The sequence below is a fragment of the Suncus etruscus genome, chromosome 12, assembly GCF_024139225.1.
Source record: "Suncus etruscus isolate mSunEtr1 chromosome 12, mSunEtr1.pri.cur, whole genome shotgun sequence".
NCBI lineage: Eukaryota > Metazoa > Chordata > Mammalia > Eulipotyphla > Soricidae > Suncus > Suncus etruscus.
The window spans coordinates 89,822,752-89,828,724 of record NC_064859.1 but is presented as its reverse complement, the minus strand read 5'-3'; the positions used below and the strand labels follow the sequence as shown (position 1 = coordinate 89,828,724).

Genomic DNA, 5,973 nt, shown 5'->3' with positions numbered 1-5,973 from the left:
TAGTGGACACTTGTAAGAGTCCAGGTCACTTAGGGATAGGGGTGTGGGAAAAGGGAGACAAGGTCACAGGGTGTAAAATACACCAGATTAGGGCCAGAGTGATAGCACAGCAGTAGGGCATTTGCCTTGCACACAGCGGACCCAGGACAAACTTGGGTTTGATCCCCGACATCCCATATGATCCCCCCGAGCCTGCCAGGAGCGATTTCTGAGCGCAGAACCAGGATCAACTCCTGAGCATCGCTGGGTGTGGCTCAATAGCCAAAATAAATAAAATAAAATAAACACACCAGGTTGAAACTAAAGATAGTACAGTGGGCAAGGTGGTTTCTTTGCACAAAGCAGACTCAGGTTTGATCCCTAGCACCCCATGTGGTCCCCTGACCCCCACCAGGAAAGAAATCTGAGCTCAGAGCCAGGTATAAATTGTGAGAGCTGCCAGGTGTGGGCCCCCCTTTCCAGAAAATGAAAGAAAATACACCTGGTAAATACGGTACAAAGTTACATAATTTGTTATTGTATTATTCAAGAGTATTATTTAAATTCAATATTATTTAAGAGCATTGATGGGAAAATTCTCCAAATGTTGCTGCCTTACATAACCAAATTAAATATGACCAATAGTTCCATTTTTTTTTTTTTTTGGTTTTTGGGCCACACCCGTTTGACGCTCAGGGGTTACTCCTGGCTATGTGCTCAGAAATCGCCCCTGGCTTGGGGGGACCATATGGGACGCCGGGGGATCGAACCGCGGTCCTTCCTTGGCTAGCGCTTGCAAGGCAGACACCTTACCTCCAGCGCCACCTACCCGGCCCCAATAGTTCCATTTTTTAAAAGAAAATTTTCCCTGATGGTACACCCACAGCAACATGAAAATAAATGCCTACAGATATATTGACTGAACAAAACTAGGTTTAGCCAATGAAGCGTTGATGCATAAAGAAGCAAGTAATAAAAAGGAAGAAAAAATGTAAGATATTTGTGAACTAATAGGGGATGCTTTACAGAATAATTAAGTGAAAAAAAGTAAACTTCCAAAGATTACAGGTTTTATGTAATAAAGGAGAAATAAGGGGCCAGAGCAATAGGGCATTTACCTTGCATATGGCTGACCTGGGTTAAATACCCAGCATCCCAGATGGTCCACTGAGCCTGCCAGGAGTGATCTTGATTGTAGAGATAGGAGTAAAGTCTTGAGCATCACTGAGTGAGGCCCCAAAACAATAATAAAAATAAAAATAAGAGGGGGCCTGAGTGATGGCGCAGCGGTAAGGCGTTTGTCTTGCACACAGCTGGCCCAGGACGGACCTCGGTTCGATCCCTGGGTGTCCTATATGGTCCCCAAGCCAGGAGCACATAGCCAGGAGTAGCCCCTGAGCGTCACCAGGTGACTCCCACAATTAAATAATAATAATAATAATAATAATAATAGGAAGAAGAAGAAGAAGAAGAAGAAGAAGAAGAAGAAGAAGAAGAAGAAGAAGAAGAAGAAGAAGAAGAAGAAGAAGAAAAGAAAACTACTTTTCTAAGTGTAGTAAAGGGCTTCATTTGACCTTGAAAACTCCTCAAATGTTTACTCTATTAAAAAAATTAGGGTCTGGGCCCAGAGAGATAGCACAGCGGCGTTTGCCTTGCAAGCAGGCGATCCATGACCAAAGGTGGTTGGTTCGAATCCCGGTGTCCCATATGGTCCCCCATGCCTGCCAGGAGCTATTTCTGAGCAGACTGCCAGGAGTAACCCCTGAGCACCGCCTGGTGTGGCCCAAAAAAACAAAACAAAACAAAAAAATTAGGGTCAGACAAGATCAGGCATATTCAGAATGGTATTATGCTGAGTGAAATAAGTCAGAGAGAGAGAGATAGACACAAAATAGTCTCACTCATCTATGAGTTTTAAGAAAATAAGGGACATTATTGTAATAATACACAGAGACAATAGAGATGAGGGCTGGAAGGACCGGCTCACAGTAAGAAGCTAACCACAAAGAGTGGTGAATGCAGTTAGAAAATAACTATACTGACAACTATCATGGCAATGATAGTGAGTGAGAGAAACAGAATGCCTGTCTCAAAGACAGGCAGGGTGTAGGAGAGGAGGGAGATAGGGGCATTGGTGGTGGGAATGTTGCACTGGTGAAGGGGGTGTTCTTTTTTGTAATTAAAACCCAGCCACACTCGTGTTTGTAATCATGGTGCTTAAATAAAGATATTTAAAATTAAAAAAAAATTAGGGTCAACAATAATGGAGCAGGAGACTGAAATCAACTACAAGCAGAAGCAAAGGAACTTAACAGCATTTAAAATGAAAACCATAACCACACCAAAGAGTATGAAACTAATTAACCTTTGTATATCATACTCAGACTATGAGAAACTGATGAATGGTATCTGGCAGTCTGTTTTGTTTTTTGTTTTGTCTTGTTTTTGACCACCAGCGGCGCTCAGAGGTTACTCCTAACTCTGCATTCAGAAATCACTCCTGGCAGGCTCAGGAGGATGCCGGGGATTGAACCAGGGTTCCTCTTGGGTTTGCAGCATGCAAGGCAAACACCCCACCACTGTGCTATCATTCTGGCTCCCACTGTTTTGTTTTGTTTTGTCTGGCAGTCTGAAATAGCTATAAACAAACACTGGACTTCAAGTCAAAGGTTTTTTGACTTTTAAAATGAACCGAGACAATTATTCTGAAACTACTTCCAACGCATATATTTTTGGGTAACTGAATAAATATTGGGGAAATGATGAAAGTCAGATTTCTTATAGTTGAAGGGAGTTATACATAGGGTGGAGGCAGCAAGGCAGACACCTTACCTCTAGTGCCACCTCGCCAACCCCAGGTGCTAGTTTCTAATTTGGAGAGTTATATATAAGTATGTATATATAAGTATATATAAGCATTTTTTTCTCAGTCAACTGAAAGGGCTCATGGTAAACACACTGTAATACCAATAAGCCCACTTACTACCTGAGTCTTGTTTTCTAAATACCAATTTCAAAAGGACTCAGGGAACCAGGGCTTTCTATTGTGCCAGAAAGCTAGAAGGTGATCCCTGAGTGGTAGGACATAGCAAAAAGACTTATGAACCACCCTGAGTCTCAAAGTAAGTCCTAGTAATAATAAAATATTCATGGAGTAAAATAAGTATCTGAATCCTTCTGATACAGCACAGGGAGGTTCTCCCTGAGGGTAGAACAACAAAAGTAAATAGGGAGAAATGATTGTTAAAAAAAAAATCACCATTTTGCATCAATATATTAATCATCTCTTTAGCCCTAAATCTCTGAATTGTGAAAAATCTAATGGTGGAAGTTCAATAAAGAAAGGTTATCAGGGACCAGAGTGATATCACAGTGGTAGGGCATTTGCATTGCATGTGGCCAACCTGGGACGGACCCACGTTCAATTCCCAGCATCCCATATGGCCCCTGAGCCTGCCAGGAGCGATTTCTGAGCACAAATTCAGGAGTAACCCCTGAGCACCACCAGTGTGGCCAAAAAAATAAAAAATAAATAAAAATGGAGAAGAAAGTTTATTCATATAACCTCAATATATGAATTACTTATGAATTGCTTACTTATGAATTACTACCAATAGTAAAAAAGACATTTTAGCAAGTAGATTAAACTAATGAATTCAACTTTACCCTTTTTGGGGAGTGGGTGTGGAGAATTCATAGCAGAAGTGCTCAACAAGGCTTATTCCTGGTTCTGTGCTCAGAGATCACTCCTGGCAGGCTTGGGAGGTGGGGCATGTGATGCAAGGGACCAAACCCAGGTCTGGCACATGCAAGAAAAGTACCTTGTCATTGTACTATGAAATGAACTATCAAAGAAATAGCTACACTAACACCTAGCATGACAATGGTAATGAGTGAAAGAAGTAGAATGCCTGTCTCAAATACAGGCAGGGGGAGGGGGACATTGGTGGTGAAATGTTGCACAGGTGAAGGGGGGGTGTTCTTTTTATGACTAAAAACCTACCACAAACATGTTTGTCATCATGGTGCTTAAATAAATATACAATTAATAAAAAAAACTGGAAAGCCTTTAAAAAAAATAAATGTGTATTTACTATACTTATTTTATTGAGAGAGAAGGAGAGAGGGAAGAAAGAAGGAAGGGAGGGAGAGAGAAAGGAATAGAGAGAATTACTCCAGGAGAATTGGTATAAATCTGATTAAGTGGGGCCGGAGAGATAGCATGGAGGTAAGGTGCTTGCCTTGCAACTATAAGGTTTGTGGTTCAAACCCCGGCATCCCATATGGTCGCCTGAGCCTGCCAGGGGTGATTTCTGAGCCTAGAGCCAGGAGTAATCCCTGAGTGCTGCTGGGTGTAACCCAAAAACCAAAAAAAAAAAAAAAAAAAAAAAAAAAAAAAAAAATCTGATTAAGTTTACCACTATTCTATATCTCTGACCCACTACTTTAACCAACAAAGTTAACATCATTAATACATGGAACAAACCAACTTCAGCAATCTTTCACTCTTTAAAACTTTTTTGTTGTTGTTGTTTCTTTTTTTTTGTTTTGTATTGTTTTGTTTTGTTTTGGGGGGGGGCCACACCCGGCGGTGCTCATGGGTTACTCCTGGCTGTCTGCTCAGAAATAGCTCCTGGCAGGCACAGAGGACCATATGGGACACCGGGATTCGAACCAACCACCTTTGGTCCTGGATCGGCGCTTGCAAGGCAAATGCCGCTGTGCTATCTCTCCGGGCCCTCTTTAAAACTTTTGACAGAGTATATTCCTGGGGGAACTCAGCCAAACAAAAAGCTAATTACAACATCCATGGAGGAATATGTGAAAAATCACTGGTGTTGGAGCCAGAGCCATAGCACAAGTGGGGAGGACGCTTGCCTTGCTCATATCTGACCTGACTGGGTTCAATCCTTGACCACCAAGTATGGTCCTCCAAGCCCCACGAGGAGTGATCCCTGAGTTCAGAGTCAGGAGTAGACCTGGAGCACTGCCATGTATGGTCAAAAGAAAAAACAGCAACAACAAAATGCACAACCAAACAAATTAAAGCCCTGGCATTTCAGAACAGAATAAAAGAGAACAATCCAAGGTAGAAGACAACTAAGCTTGGTTTCCACCCTAAACCAGGAGGAAATATTTCTACAAAAGATAGATAGCTGGGAAAGGAAGGGTAAACTTTACCAATTGTTACCAATTAAAAAAAAAGCATACATTACAAGAAAATATTTTATTCCTAACCACAGTACTGGATAATATTTATTAAAGGAACTTTCACATCTGTTGGATAAATACATGTGAAATTTTTATGTTTTCTGTTGTTGGCGATATCCTGAGGAAGCTGTGGCAGGAGCTAAAAAGTAACTTCCCTGACCGGGAATCGAACCCGGGCCGCGGCGGTGAGAGCGCCGAATCCTAACCACTAGACCACCAGGGAGCGTAGTTGATACCTGAATCTTACAACTAGATTAGACAAGGCCATTCTCATTTCCTGTTTCACGCCAAACCTAGCTTCCCATAGTCAGGATTATGTCGCCATCTATTGTTCAAATTGCAAATAACATGAATGAGAAGTTCCATCGTCTTTGCTTTATCTACCTTGAAAATTTAGAGTATAAAAGTTTTACAGATTAGCCCCCAAAAATTCACTGTGAGGCACCTCAGTTGGAGCACGAAGCAATTAAAAAAGTGTATTATGGTCAGAGCCTGTACAGTACTGTGGGTAAGGCATTTGTCTTTCATATGGCCAACTGGGGTTCAATCTCTAGCATCCCATTATGGTTCCTAAAGCATCAATGGGGGTGGCCACAAACAAATAAACAAAAAAAAGAAAATTGTTGTTTTATTTGAAGAAAAGTTCTGTATGAGTGTAGGACCTTATTTCCTTGCTTCATAATCATTGTCAAGTGCACTTTATACAACATAATTTGTTGCTATGTGAGAAGGTCTTTCATTTTTCATTCTGTAACAGAATATGAAAGCATTTGTGGATAAAGA

General features: G+C 41.4%; 1 non-coding gene across 1 annotated transcript; it reads right to left on the bottom strand.

The window, feature by feature from the left end:
• Positions 1–5,341: 5,341 nt before the first annotated feature.
• TRNAE-CUC (transfer RNA glutamic acid (anticodon CUC)) lies at positions 5,342–5,413 on the bottom strand. Its single transcript has one exon. It is a non-coding gene; the product is annotated as a tRNA-Glu (tRNA).
• Between the last annotated feature and the right edge of the window lie 560 nt (positions 5,414–5,973).